This window comes from Alligator mississippiensis, chromosome 4, assembly GCF_030867095.1.
Source record: "Alligator mississippiensis isolate rAllMis1 chromosome 4, rAllMis1, whole genome shotgun sequence".
Classification (NCBI taxonomy): domain Eukaryota; kingdom Metazoa; phylum Chordata; order Crocodylia; family Alligatoridae; genus Alligator; species Alligator mississippiensis.
Window position 1 is genome coordinate 54,604,290 of NC_081827.1, and position 16,022 is coordinate 54,620,311.

At 44.5% G+C, this 16,022-nt stretch overlaps 1 long non-coding RNA gene across 1 annotated transcript in view; it reads left to right on the forward strand.

Annotated features, from left to right (window-relative positions):
* The first annotated feature begins 472 nt into the window (after positions 1-472).
* LOC102560111 (uncharacterized) overlaps positions 473-16,022 on the forward strand; it is a 56,087-nt gene continuing 40,537 nt past the window's right edge. The window contains exon 1 of the long non-coding RNA XR_002091772.2: positions 473-585. This is a non-coding gene — a long non-coding RNA (uncharacterized LOC102560111). The remainder of the gene's footprint in view (positions 586-16,022) is intronic.

A 16,022-nucleotide genomic window follows, 5' to 3' on the forward strand; every position in this document is an offset into this window, starting at 1 on the left:
TGCACACAATCCTTGGGGTGACATTTTCCAAGCACTAATGCCAGGGCATATCTACTGAGATGCTACAGTGAGGAGCTACAGTGATGTAGGTCAACATTACAGCGATGTAGCATCAGTGGGCATGAACCATGATGCTGCCACTAGTGTGCAATTGCAATGAACTACTAGAGCAGCAGCTCATTGCTACTGTGCAGTTAGGTCATAGATGAGCCGTGTGGCACCAGGACTGTGCAGTTCCAGCAATTACTGAGTAACAACTGCGCAGTTGAGCACACATGTAGACACCCCCCTGGTATATGTGTAAAGGTGCTGAAGCGTTTCCTCGGAGCTTGCAAGCTCAGTTAGGGTGTTTACACTCTTAGGACCAGGCTCTGCAGCAGGCTGTGCATGCAGAATGCATGCACGTGATTGGACAGCTGGAACTCCAGGGTGGAAAGCCCGGGAAGGAACAGGGGAGACTAGCTGGGGAGAGGGGAGCTGAAGCTGTGCAGAGCAGGGCTGCTTCTGAGGGGGCTGCTACCAGGACAGTTGCTTCTCGAAGATGACTGGCAGAAGAGTTGCTTCTTGAAGATGACTGGCAGAAGAGTGAGTTGCTACTGAGGGCTGAGGAGCCATCAGCTAACGAGTACTCAGGATTGCCTGGTATACTTTACTGAAGGAGCAGGGGTTGTGCAAATGGGTTCCCCTCCCCACTCTTAAGATCCCTGGGTGCAGGGAGTCACTGGGAGGAAATCAGGGACAGGGGTTGCTAGAGGAGGTTCTCTGGGAGAGCTAGAGAAAGCAGCAGGGAATGGTGGCTGTGGGGGAGCTCCAGCAGAGCTCAATAAAGTACAGCTGAGAAGGGGCACTGCAGGTGCCAAACACAGGGGAGCTGCCTTGGGAAGTGTCTGGGGAACGGTGTGATTGACTGTAGGTGCCCAGGAAAGACTGGACAAGGGAAGAAACCCTGGTCCCTGGAGCAGCCACACCTGAGGTCCTGACACCCCTATCTTCTGTCCAGTTGATGACATCGCCACATCTCTTCTGAGGTGCATCCAGTCCACAGTGAGCTACTTTGCTGCAGGCAGAGTGATTATGTGGAAACCTGGCTGACTAAGTGTATATACCTGTTATAAGTTGCCTGAGTGTTAAAGTTGATAATATAATTGCTTTTGTTATATGATAAGTATTTGCTTTATCTACTGGTATAGATTATTATTGAGCTCATTGAAAATATTTTGTTTGTTATTTATGGGATGCCAAATTTGTCAATCTCTCAATTATTATTGGAAATAATAAATTATTGTAAATAGTTATTTAGTGTGTGGTCTGGTGTGGGGAGGACCACAGGAAAGCACTCCCATGAGTGGTGCTCCCAGCCTGTAGACAGAGTGGGAGTAGACTGAAATCTATTGGCACCCCAGGATCCCAGAAATTTGGATGTGGTTGCAGGTAGCACCATGGCCAGGGTTACATGTGTAATTGATATACAACCTGTCAAATGTACGTGCAGGCTTTAGAACACTATACTGGAGACAGAGAAAAACTCTTTGTCTGCCCCTGAGCATCTACACTGCCACAATGTGAGACAGGATACTGGGCTATATGGACCTATGGGCGAGGGACAGATATTGCAAAAACCTGAGCCTGAATTGATTCAGTCTTTACAGGTTAGTCTAACCTGCAGAGCTTGAACCAGTTTGCAAAAAATGCAGGCACATGCCTGCAGCAGCTCAGGCTACAAGCCGGGGGGTGCTAGAGCAGTCTTCCTGTTCCTTCCACAGTGCTGAGCTGAGGGGGGCATGGTTAGGCCCTGGTAGAATGCTCTGATTAGGGAGGGGTTTAAACCCCCACCCTGCCTGCACAGTCCCCAGCTGGGGTGTGCCTGGAGTGGGAGGGAGAAGCAGCTCTCACCAGGCTTTTCCTGGATTGCTTCTCAAGGGGCAAGATTGTTGCCAGACCCTGACTTCTGGGTAGCACTCTGAGGCAAGGTGGGGCAGGGGAGGGAGGACTGCTTGTGTGGAGTGCATGCATCCGTTGATGATACTGAGAGTTTCAATTTCCCTCTTCCTGCTTCTTCATACTGTCTGCAGCAAACTGAAAGACAAGCAAGGCATCAGGAGCTGATAACCAGGGATCCAGGTTTTCTGTTTCCCATAGAAAAATGGAGTAAAATGCAGATTTCCTCCTGTACCAGAGTCAAATGGATTTTTCTCATTTTAGCAGAGAAACCCATGGATTTTGCAGTTTTGCAGTGAGCTCTCTGCAGGCTGAGAGAGTTGCAACCTGCAAGGGGCTGGGAGGGAGCTGGGGGAAGGCAGTCAGGCAGGGGGTGCCACGTGCATCTATATGCACATGGTCCCAAGCAGCCTGGACAACAGCTCCTGCAGGTAAGTGGGGAGGAGATTGGGGCCACAATAGGGAGGGAGGGAAGGAGTTGGATAGGGCTGGGACTGCTGCATAAATGGGTGGTATGCGGAGTTTGGGGCCCAGGGCCGCAATGTGTGGCCACAGGGCCCAAATGGGGAGAAGAATTGGGCTGCAGGAATTTTGCTGGGGGTGGGGCCAGCCCCCCACAGCTGTGCACACTCCCAGGGGCAGGGGGGGCACATGCCCCCCAGATCTGTGTGCATGCAGGCGCAGGTGCACACTGCCTGCTGTGGGCCTAGGCTCCCTGATCTGCTGCCCCAGGGCCTCTGCAGCCTAGCAAGTATGACCTAGCACTGCAGGGAATAGTGGGGCTGTACAAGAAAGCTGCTTGATGCTGCTTAACACTGCACTGGTGATGCTTCCCCTGCATGCATGGAGTAGCAGTGTGGGGTTGTCCCCATGCTTGCAGGAGACACATCGCCAGGGCAGCACAGAGCTTGCAGCAGCAATGAGATCCCTCCCTACATCATGGCTCCACTGTTCCCTGCAGCACTGGGTCACACCCTTTGGGTTGCGGTGGTCCCAGGGGAGAGGAGCAGGGCAGGTTCCCAACCCTGCAGCATGCACCCACTCCCACCCTGTGAACAGATCTGGGGAGCACCGATCCCCCCTGCCCCCTGGGAGTGAGCACAGTGGCAATGAGCCAGACCACACACACCCAAGCACACAGCAGGCAGGCAGCAGGCAGTGCAGAGGATCTGGGCTCTGCTCCACTGTAGCAGCCTCTGCCTTCTGTCGGGGGCAGGGGACTGTGAACCCAGGTCCCTGGCCCCATAGCCCTGTCAGCTGGGGGCCCCTCTGGCAGGGCTGAAGAGGCAGGGGGCTGTGGGTCACCGGTAGGGCTATGGAGGCTGTGTGTGGGTGGGGTGAAGGGCACGAGCAAGGCTGGGGGGAAGTGGGAGGGGAGGGAGTAAGGAGCACCAGCAGGGCTGTGGGGACTGTGGAGGGGGGGGCTTTAATTTTAATAATGGATTTGGGGATTTTTTATCAGAGAATTTGCAATTTTTTAATTCGAGAATTTGATTTTTTTATCAAGGAAAATAAGGATCCCTGCTGATAACGCAAAGTTTCTTAGCCCATCAAGAAAACAAAAGCCTCTCACATTAGTTCATGTTCTGTCTGCCTTTGTCCCACTGAAATTGGAGACACACACACAGACACCTCTCAGCATTAGCTAGCATGGGGGTGGCATGACCATGACCAGATGCCAGGTAGGGTCTGTGCTGTGGGAGAAGAGAGGGAGGGATAGAGTGGGGGATCCCCGCTTGAGCAGTGAGTGGTGAGGGGAGGCACGGGGAAGCCAGGCAGATGCTGCTATGCCTGTGGTCCCCCACCCTCCTCCTCAGCCAGCTTGAGCAGTGATAGTGTTCCGGCTAGGGTGGGAGGGATGGGGCCAGCCCTGCTTTCTGGAGCAGACGGACCAGTCCAGTCTAGCCCAGGGCTGAAATGCATGCTGGGATGCTGGGAGACTCTGATTTAACTTAAACCAGGAAGAGGTCTGGGACAGAACTTGCATAAACCAGTTTGACCCAAATCAGTTAAGTCCTATACTACATTCAACAAGGTTTATCTTACGTGCATTGAACTTACATTCTGTTACAGCTTTAAACCAGTTTCTGATCACTTAAACCAATTTATGTGTAACATTTGTCCCTAGCCATGGTGTAACTGGCAATGTACAGTAAATGGCAATTCTTAGGAACTTATCAGCTTAATGTATAGAAGTTAGTGACTGGAAAGAGTAATTGTGGCTGTTCCATTTGCATAAAGGCCAGACATAGTCCTATACATACTAATTTTGAGTAACTACTTACTATTTAAGTTATCTTAGTAGAAAAGGATAATTTATCCTAGTAGGATAAGTTGTCTATTTGTAGAATAAGGTGCTAACCAGTAGGGCTGTGCAAAATGTTGCCAAGCATTTTGTTTTGAAACAGCAAAATCAAAATGAAACAAAAAGCTTCAAAACAGCTTTGAAATGAAATGAAGGCACTTGAAATGTTTAAAAAGTTTTAAAACATTTCAAGTTTCAAAGCAGCCCAGTGGCAGGAGGTGGGAGAGAACCAGAGCTGCACTCCGAGCAGCTTTGTCAGCCCATGGAACTCAGTCCAGCGGTGGGAGGTGGAGTGCAGCCTTGGCTCTCCACCTCCCACCACTGGGCTGAGCTCCATGGGGCTGACGGAGCCAGTCGGAGTACAGCCTTGGCTCTCCCCCACCTCCCACCACTGGGCTGCACTCTGAGCAGCTCTGCCAGCCCCAAGGAGCTCAGACCGATGATGGGAGGTGGAGCACAACCCTGGTTCCCCCCCACCTCCCGCTGCTGGGTTGAGCTCCGTGGGGCTGGCAGAGCCAGTCGGAGTACAGCCCTGGCTCTCCCCCACCTCCTGCCACTGGGCTGCATTCTGAGAGGCTCCGCCAGCCCCACAGACCTCAGCCTGCCCTCCCAGCACTGCCAGATTCCTCCCGGGGGCGTGGGCCCCCAGATCTGCACTTGGGATGACAGGAGGCAGGAGGCTGCTGCTTGGGGCCAGCAGCAGCAGCAGTCTTCCCAGTGCTAGGCATGGGCTGTGCCCAGGTGGCAGCAGCAGCCTCCTGTCATCTGGTACATAGATCCGGGGCCCTGCACCCCCAAGAAAAGTCTGGCACAACCCTGCAGCCCTCACAGGGGTGCAGCCCCTAGATCTGTGTGCTGGATGACAGGAGGTTACCTTAGTTTAAAGAATCACTGTAAAATGGTACTTCATAATAAACAAATGCAAGTCTGATCTTTTTTATTGATGAAGCAGCATTCATATATAGAACATTTTTATTTAAATTATACATAAACTGTAGTCTTTGAGACACAAAGAAAAGAAAAATCACCATGCATTTTCATTTTGATAGGACCTATATTCCTGTTACTTAGCTTACGTATCTATCTGTTAAAGAAACAGAACCCATGACATTTGTGTGCTGATAAGACTGGAACAACAAGGGGAAAAACTTGGACTCATAGTAGAGAGCAACGTGTCAGAATGTTTATGTTGCATTAAGATCTACTTTTTATATAAGATTGTTCCTTTGAATTAAAATTTTCCTGCTTCTGATATTTCATAATCTTATGCCTGAGTTGTTCATTACCTATTTGACCTTTTTTTTTGTTCTATGACCATTCCTAGGCTTTATGGAATGACATGAAATGCAGGACCAGATCATTCTTCTTCAACAGCACACAGCAGCTCCAAACCTGCCACAAATAGCTGGTTACACTGAGTTACTAGCTGCTTTTATAGTTGCTTTGTTGTGTCCAAGTGGTGCATAATAGTGAGAGTATACTAATGAATATGACCTCTAATGTAAAATATGAATTAAATGTGCAACCCAGACTGTGGAATGTAGTTATAGGGCCTGATCTGCAAGTCTTGTTCTGATAGCACATGATCCAGTCCAAAGTAATTTTTCTTCGTAATGGCTTTTGGATCAGTCACATGAGTAATACTGATTTTTGTGAGTTGTTTCTTTCAGAGCTAATAAAGCTTGCTGTTAAAGATTACTGATAAAGCCTGATAAAGATTAGTGGTGTGAACAAGCATAGTAGGATGAGCTACATTATTTTCTAAAAGTACTCTTAGTAAATAATTTTGAAGCAATGTTATTGTAATGGTCCAGGAAATAGGCAAGAAGCTAGAATTCTTGTGGATGATAATCCTTTATGGGACCAACTGCATGGTTGCGATAGACAGGAAAGTTTTTGGTTAGCCCAGTACCCTTCCTCAGCAGAGTTAAGTAGCAGATGGAACAAAAGCTTGTGTAAATTTCATATGTAAATAAAAACGGGATATAAGAGAAATTAACAGTCAGGAGAGATTCATTAAAGATCTGATAAAGGAAAAACAAGGTTTTTCAGGAGGGTTGTTATCACCTGTGAAGTGCAGAGATTTGAAAGTATCAAATTATTAATGGACCATGAAGTTATAATCTGTGTTAAGTCCCTGATACTTAGGGCATTTTTAAACTTGCTTTGGGAGGTACGGGGGTGGAGGGGGAGGTTCTTTAATTAACAAGCCATGCTAATTAAAAGCACCTGAATGTCACGTGTATCAGCATCCCCTACACTGAAAAATGGCAACGGGATGCTTTGAACTAAAGGTCATCAAACGACCTTTAGTTAATTTTTCAGCACGGGGAACGTGGGGACATTGATTCACGTGACACCGAAGGCTTCTAGAGTGCGTTTATTTCCCTGCTCCAGCAGACTCTATTAATCAAGTCTGCTCCAACATGTTGGATTTCCAGCATATTGGAGCAGGCTCCCTGCATGTGTATAGGAGCCCTCTGTGTCCAATCAGCTAATGCATTTCTGTTTGTAAGCTTTTCTTGTAAGAGTGTTCGTTTGAGCACAACAACTTTGACGTGAGATAGTCAGTGGTTTATTTTTTTCTGAAAAATATTCTCCTACCTATGTTCCAGTCTCTCTCTCCTTTATCTTTTTTCAGTGCTCATTCATTTTGGTGTATAGTGTTTGTTTTCACCCAGGTAGTTTCCCCAAGGGCATTTGATGCATCTGTATGGCAACGTGTAGACGTGCCCTGTAATGAATGATGGCAGAAGTAGATCTGTTTAATTTAATTCAAGCCAGTGACAGGATCCATCTAATTGAACAGGATTAGCAGAGGTCCAGATTTTAAAGACTAACTTCAACTGAATACTACAACTAGCAATGATGACGATGCCTACAGTAAAAACATAAAATCTGTTCCAGATTGTATTGAAATAAAAATAAACACCATCAGACAGTGTCTTTTAGGGAGGTTTTCTTGCCTAAGACTGTGGATCTAGTGAAGTTGTAATGCTTAACATGCTTATTAGGTCTTAAATCTGTTTAGGCCCCAAAGTGATTGTCAAGCTTTAATTGATAGACTCTTGCAAAATGCTTATTTACACACATTTCTGAGATAGGTAAAGATTAGAACAAAGTAGGTGATTGACTTGTTTAGTGAGTGTGTGCACCAGAGCCAGCTCAATGGCAGCTGTGGTGGCCTCCCTAGTGGCCAAACTAATCCTTCCCTTCATTCTGGCTCTCCAGCATACTCCCTTTTGCTGTCTTGCTTACCACACATTTATGTAACTTCTTTAGCACATAGGGAGGCTTCCCCAGAGCCTTAGAGCAGTGGTACCCAACCTTTTTTATACCATGGCCCTGTGGGAGTAGGATGGGGACATGTGGAGCCAGCTGTCTCCCTCCCGGGGTTCCCCCGCCACCTGGCTTTAACCCTGGAAGCTCAGCTGTGACCCCAGAAGCCACTCACCCAGGCAAACAGATGGGACTCCATGCAGTTGGCTCACAGCCAACCTGCCACAGCTCAGTACTGGGCCATGGCCCAGTGGTTGGGAACCCCTGCCTTAGAGTGATACCGGTGGTGCTGTCCATCGGATCCCCTCCCTTCCTTTGCTGGACCCTTAGTTCTTCTTGCCACCAGATCCTCCATCTGTTGACAAAATTCCTCAATTTGCTGCCTTGCACTACTCATTCCCTGCTGGCACCAAACTTGCCCTCTTGGTACTGAGCCTGGCTCTCCAGGCCTTATTGCCTTGGGTTGCTAATTGTGGTCCTTTTGGCCCTAACTGTACCTTAGAGGCTATAATCACAGCCTCCAGTCTTTCCCATAATCATGCTCATACCTTGCAGGTTTTACTCTAATTTGGTTTGTGAGCTTGGGGGTTGGCCGTCTTGGCCCCAGCCCCCATCTAGCTTGGGCCTTGGCCCTCTCAGCCCCAGTCCCCATCTGGCTCAAGTGTCAATCCTCTTGGCCCCAGCCCGTGGCTTCTGGCTCAGGTGTCTGTGACAGCCAGAACCAGAGGGATTATTAAGCAATAAATATGTGCTTCTTAGAGGCATTTGGTATTTTGCCTAAACAGGTAATATTAGTTAATATAAAGCTTGTAAGTTTGTAAACCACAAATGTAACTTGTCTGTCATAAGTTTAACCAAAATGATAAAATTAACTTTTCGTGCAACTGACTGGGCCCCATAGGCAAAGCTGTAGATGCAAGATTAGATGACGGTTCTGCTCAGGGTTCAGCTTTAACAATAAAAAAATGGATCCAACTGCCTGGCACACCCAACACATTCCAGGAAAGCACATCCCAAGAAAGCATATTCAAATGAAACCTAAAAGGGGTTGGGGCTTAGGTGGAGCAATGTCAATTTCAAGCCTAGGTGCTGCATTATAATTTGCTTATTGGATAAACCCGAGTTTGGGTAGTAACCTTTTATGATAATTTTTAACACCTTTCAATCCCATAGGGTAACAGCTATAGGGCAACATTGTGAGTGGCTCTAAAGCCAACAGATTAGCATAAGACTAGGTATAAAAAGTGCATGCATCAGGTAGCCAGCAGGAAGGAGGGAACAGAACGGTCATTTCTGTTCCATGCCCAGATCCCAGACTCCTGGTGTGAGTGAGGATCAGGTCCTGATCAAGGGATCTTCCCCATTAATCCCTCTGACAGTGTCAATCAGGGATGCCTGACTTCGCTGGAATCACTTGACGCGTACCTGGCATTGAGGGACTATCAATAAGTTGCCAACCCATGTCTGTCTATCTGTTGTTTTAAACAGCCCAGTGGCTAATGCCCTCACAGTGCCCAGTTGGCGTGCAACAGAATTGATCTATCTGTTGTTATCATTTGTTATTTACTATTAGCTCTTTAATACTGCATTATCTACTTATCACATTTATCTTTCTGTTAACTGTTGTGTGTGTGTAAGCTATAATAAATTTGCCTTTACATCACTCCCAACTTTGCCTCTTCGATCCGAAACTGAATTGAACAGCCCAGTTGGCCTGTGACAAAATTGATACACTCACAGTGCCCAGCTGGCCTGTGACAGGTGTCGACCCTTTAGTCCTGGTCCCTCTCTGGCTCAGGCACTGGCCCTCTCAGCCCCAGCCCCCTTCTGGATCTGCCTTCTGGGTCCTTGGTACTTTCCGGGCTCAAACACAAATGCTCCTCAAGCACGCTCCTGTGTCCTCCACACCACCCTTATTGCTACAGCTCAGTCCTCTGGTTACTTAAACACAAAATACCAACATAAACCTTTTGAACCCCTAATGTAGGCTTGTACCCTCACCACAGGTCCCTGTGCACTGCAAACTCCTGGTTATTTGAGGAGTACCTCTCTGGCCAGGAAGGAGATCCTAACTGGTTGTGCTAGCTCAGGGCTGAGCATTTATCTCCCTGAGCTCCTCCTCTTTCCCATCACATGGCCTCCTTATCTCCCTTATTGAGCCCAGATGTCCCTCTTGGCTCACCAAATTGCCTGCTCCTCACTACAGCACTTTGCATTGCAAAGCTGCTTACTCAGTAGATGATGTAAATGCAGCTATCCCCATCAAAATGCAGCTCTAGCCTGGTGCTTTTCCTTCTTAAATTAACAAGGCCCTTGTCCATGTTATAGGGAGTCCCAAGTAAAATCAAGAAATCTTGATTTGCACTCCACTGAACCATAGGCAACATGTAGGGGAGGCATGGCAGGGCACGTACCCTCCCTGAGATTGGTCGCTGCTGAAGCCGCCCCCGGCTTCTGTGGGTGGTCGCTGCTTGTACATGTCCCACCCCCTCACTGCTCACACGGTCAGCAACATCTACAGGCAGTCCCCACTCGCCCTTCACTGCTGCCAACGCTGCCCCTGCTCCTGCACATTCCCTCGCCTCCCTCACCGGCCCCCAAAATCTCTACCAGTGCACCCCTAAAAAATATCCAATTACCTGTGGGTACACACTTCTCACAAAGCAACCACTTGCTCTCCAATCTCTCAGTTCTAATCCTCAAAGGGAATTTACAAAACACCTTTTGTTGATGAGCCTCCAAACTTCACTTGATAAATCTACTGGATACAAAAAATCATGGACTCAATATAGACATTGGATTTATGACACATTATAAACTGCCTGACAGTTGATAACCCCAAGTAACCTCTCTACATTTTACCAGCTACATTCGATCACCGCGTCAACATTTCCTCTTTTTCACATCTGCATTTTCACATACCTGAATTTTGCATTTTGATGGTTTCTATTCCATCCAGGAGACCACAAAATCCCAGAAGACTCTCCCTATGCCTGAAGAAAGGCATTTGTGCCCTAAAACCTGCAAGGAATCATTTCATTTACCCAAATAATCTTGTCTGTGTATGCCTTTTCTCCTGTCTTTTTAAGGTCAGAAGAGGATGGGTGGGAGGTCAACATTCTCTTTGAAAATGCTCATTAAGATTAACAGTGTTAAAAAATAATTTAAAAGTAGTAGCCAGATTCTCAAGGGCTATGTATCTGCTTTGCATCATACAACTCCTATACTGTGACTATATACTCATCTTACCCTGTTTTGGTAGGATCAGCTCAAAGTGAGGATACCCTTGAAGTGGTATAGGCTTGAATTAGAGACCTTTGCGCCATGCAATTTCCTTGCTGCAAAAGGAATCAGAGGTGCATTAGCTTTTGTGAATCTGAGCTCATTTAATCAGATGCTGTGAAAGGGCATGCCCTGAGTAGTCTATCAAAGGTAGATAGTGATTTGAATAAAGACAGGGAAGGAGGGACAGTGCTAGGAGTGCCAAACCAATAATAAATCCATAGGGAGGAAGATATCACAAGAACTAATACAGGTAACAGGATAAGAATCCAGTCGCTGTTTAGACCATACTTAACACAATCTTACATGTAGAAATCACCCCATCTGTTCAGCACAGCAGCACTATAAGCAGGTGATGGCATATATGATGTTGGAGGTGCAGGTAACTGAGCTTTGGGTATTATAACCCATATTATAACCCATGTCCAGTGATGATGTGGTCTGTATTGATAAGGGGACATAGCTGGCATCTGAGTCTATTGCAAGGCTTGGTGCCTCAGTGGGAGAAGTGTTTAGGTAGCCTGTTACTTGAGAGATGCTGTTTGAGGTTCGGGAGCTGTCTGTAAGCCGGGACAAGTTTATACCTTATAGCTACTTTGAGACAGTTATCTTTTTCCAGGAGGGCTCAGAGGTTATTAATGATGTGTCAAGCTGGGGATGTAGGTCACAACCAGAGGGCTTCTGTTGTTCTTGTCTCAGGGTTTGTATTGAAGCAGACTGGAGCAAGGTCTGAGTCAGGCTTTGTTGATTTGAGTGGCTACGGTTTGGTGATTATATTGTAATTGTAGCCTGCTCTAGATCCTTGCAATGTGCATCCTATGGGTCAGTGGGATCAGAGCAGATATAATGTAGAAGTTGGATGTAGATGATGGATCTAGTCGTATGCTTAGGATGAAAGCCGGTGGTATGAAGGTATTTGTGGCAGTGTGTGGGTTTAGTATACAATGCGGTGCTGATATAGCCACTACTAGCCTTCATTGTGGTGTTTAAGGGATGAATTTGCTTGGTAGAGTCTTCAAGTTTGTGGTCATATTCCAGACAGAGCCTGGGACACATTTCTGATCACTTATGTCCAATAAAAGCCAATGCAAGTTAGAAACATTTTTAGGCTTCCCTAACAATGCAAAGGAAAGACACATTCCAAATGCAGGATTAAGATCAAGGCTGTGCAAATTGAAGCTGTAATCCATTTTTGCTCATGATTCTTTGTGAATTTGGCTTCACTAGAGCCCAACAAATATTTGTTGGGAAGCCCAGTGAATTTTCTCCTGTGTTTCTTTCTGTTCAAACATTTGAAGATCTTGTGCTGCTCTTACCACAATGGAACATGTGAATAAGAAACACCTTTTTGGTCTCTCTTAGCTTACTGTAATGATGTCACCTTTTTCTGGGAAACATGGATCTAAACTCAGGATTTGGATGCAGAGCTTTCAATTCACCTGTAATGAGCAGGGAGTAGAATGTATCATCTGTGGAACTGATTCTATACCCAATGAAAACACAGAGGCAATTTTCTCTTTTGATAAGAAGCAGTTGAAGCAGGGTCTGACCCTGACATCACTTGAATATGTACCTGTAGAGTAACGGAAGGCTTAGTCTGTATGCTTCTATTTACAATCTACCCTTGAATTAATGGTATGCCAAATTATCTGGATGAATTTTATAGCTGAATTTTGTTGTTGGTGGTGTTGCTGAACAGCATGTAGTCAGTGTACTCATTCTGCCATTTCAAGGGTCACAAATAATTGAAAAATAAGAGAAGTGTTTATGACTAGGGAGGATCCTTGAGGTATTTCTTTAGTCAGCAACTGTACAGTTCAATAATATTGCTACATTCTTATTTTTCACTAATTTATCATTTCTTTCTTAACCTGCTATCTTTTACAAAAGTTTCTATTTCCATATAGTCATCTCAGAGAGAACTCTTAAAATCTGTCTGTAAACAACAAATGTTAGAGAGTTTAAATGATTTCAGTCTCATTAGATAGCTGAAGAAACTTAAAAGAAGTTAATTTGCCCTTATGCCAATCAGGATATAATGGATTTGTCTTGTTTTGTGTTTTTTTTTTTCCATAAGGTAAAATATTTTTTAATGTTTGACTGTGGCTATTTCTGTATATAGGTAATATCATTATTTATTATGATGTACTGTTATTTTAAGAGGCTATAAGACTGAGCTCCCTGCCAGATGTTCATGTAAAGATGCAGTGGGATCTGATGCATGATCCACAACATTGTACCTCCTGCTGTGCCACATGTGCATAGCAGGAGGCATGACTGTGGGATCCAGTATCAGATCCCATCATGCCTTATCGCTGGTGCAGGGGGTGCCTGGGATCATGACCCCAGTCTCTCCTTGTAACAGCAAGTAATAAGCTCCCACAGCTGGGAGTGCCATCAGCTGATGGGGCTCCCAGCCAGGGGGCTCACAATGAGCTCCTGTGGCTGGGGGCACCGTCAGCTGATCCATGCATGGTGTGCCCCAGTGGCTGCAAGCCTGGATCAGCTGACAGGCCTCCATGGTGCAACCCCATGACTGGGAACCTGGATCAGGGCGCGTACCTGGCCTCACATTCAGTTAATGACATAATAGGAACTGACTGCATAGTTATTGTACATTTTTTGTGAAATAACTTTGTGGCTTATTTCTTGTTTTATGGCACCATTAATTAATGGAACATGTGGCCAGGTTACAACTTAAGACATGATTAACTGGTTAATCACATCTTAAGTGTAATGTGTGGCAAGGGCCTGACACTCAGTTGATATAAATGACCATGGCTCAAAGACGATAATGCCAATTTAAAGCAGGTGGTCGTATGGGTGTTCAGTTCAGTCCATGGAATCCTTAGAAGTTTGTTCCTTGGCTTCAACATGTATTTAATCTTTTCTTATTTGGATATGCTTATATATTTAATTCCCTGAACCTTGCTTTCACAGCAGAAATTCTGTGTGTGGAGTACACATTCAATTTAGTTGTAGGAGAAACAATGTTCAGTTCTAGTCTTGATTATATTTAAAAACTTCCAGTTGACAATTGTCCTCTGGATTTGATACACCACACACCTTTTCGGTTCACTTGCTGTGCATTCTGAAAAATCAACACAATCTAACATTTATTCCATCTTACCTATATTTGAAATTCCTGACATGTCTTTTGACTTTTGCTTAATCTCATTGATTTCTATGGTCCTTTCTGGCACTTAGATTTTATGAGTGTTAATACAGATTTTACTCTTTTTCTCTTCCTGAAATGCCTCCTGATTTTTTCATTACACATGTTCAGTAAAATAGTTGACTGAAATAATCTTTTTTTGAACTCATCATATATTCTCTGAAAATATGCCATTTACATTTTAATAACTTTAGCTTCTGTCTTTCATAGATAAAATCTGATAATGAACTTGTAACTATATGAATTCTGCATTAAGTAATTCAAGTACATTTTGAAGACAGTTCCCTAGAAGTGGTTTATGCAGCATGCTAGTTCTTTAAGGCATAATGTGTTTGTCCATCTGCAATGAATGTTATTGCTGCATGTCAATATGTGGGGGCAAATGCCAAATTCAGCAAAATGATCACCCACACAAAATAAGCCAACTAATCTCCAGTCTCACATCTGGAAAGCACTTGTTCATTTCAAGCATTACAGAATTATGTGGGAACAAAATGGTATAATACAGATGGGCACACTACTAATGATATTGCAGTGTGCTGAATGTGGTGCTTTTATAGAGCACGTACTACAAGGACACAAGAGCACACAATTTATCTTTATGTTTAGAACCTCCTGGGAAGCACATTCTAAATGAAGAAACAAGGTTTGCTCTCTGTTTCCTGACACAACTTTAAATGGAAAATAAGCATTTCTATCCCAGCCAGAGATCTGGGTTCAAAGAGGTCTTTTAAACAATGAATGTCTCAACATTTACTTTGAATTACCTTGGGTAGATGTTAATGTTCATTTAAAGATTTTTTTCTGTGTACTTAATACATTATTAAGGCCTTTTTCATTCTGTCTCTCAGGGACGTTTTGAAGATAATGCAACTGAGACTGTAGGTTCCTACCTATTGTTCCTTAAGTTCCACCCTTTTAAAATTGATCTGCTGCTTTTCCTTTTGGCCACCAAGTCTTTTCTCAACTTTTGTGTTATATTGACCAGCATCTTGTACTGTCCAAGTTTTGTTAGTTACTCAAGCAACAAGAAGAGAGCAAACTTTTAGTGCCCATAGGGGCAAGCCATCCATTTAAATGACTTCACAAATTAGTGTTGATGTCAGTCTTACTGCGGTTTTCTCACAAAAGTATTAACATTATGTCATATGTTCCCAGTTCTACTGAAGCAATGTAATAGAATATAAGAGGCAGAAAAGGAGTCATTTCAGGAAATATTTACTAAGTTAACCAGGGATTTTATAACCTTTCATATTTTTCTGCATAGATCCTGTTTTACCTTTCATTAGTGTTATTTCATTGTTAGTAAGATATTCAAGTCTCATTGTTATCTTCTTACCATGTGACACCCCCCCCATTTATGATGCTCCAGTGTGGCATATGAATGCGGTCTTTTTTAATGAATTTCTTGTATATATTATTTTCCCCATTCATTTTTTCTGAGCTCATCAAAACTTTAGTTATCTGTTTGCATTATATCTCTATCTAAATAATGTTTAATGCTTTCTCTTTTTTGACTTAATGTTGTGTTTACTGACTATGGTGCAGTTACCCACCAGCAGCATATCTATTTCTTAATGCACACATTATAGATTACAAAATGAAATATAACATGAAGCAAAAACAGGGAAGCAAAAAATCTCACACAATAAACAAAACCTCACTGTAAGAGTTGGTGATGTATATCTATTGATTAATGCAGAAATAATGTAGCAAATAAAGTACAACTGAGGGCAAAGGGTCAACAATGAAATGCTCATAATCACAGCAAGACTGAGAAGTAGGATGATTAATACAGTGTATTGATTAGGTGATACCAAAAGTCTATTGGTGCAGACTTTGGGTTATCTGAACTGCACTTAATGCAGCTCACTGTAAACAGTTATGTGTTAGGGAGCTATGTTAGCTAAAAGTCACTTTAACGTACATGTATACTGTTCCTCTTCCCCTTCCCTCAAGTAGTCCTGCTAGTGAGACTTAAATGATACTTAGCTTTTTTGCTAGCTCACCAAAGGTGAACATGTAAGAGCACCTTTTTGGCGG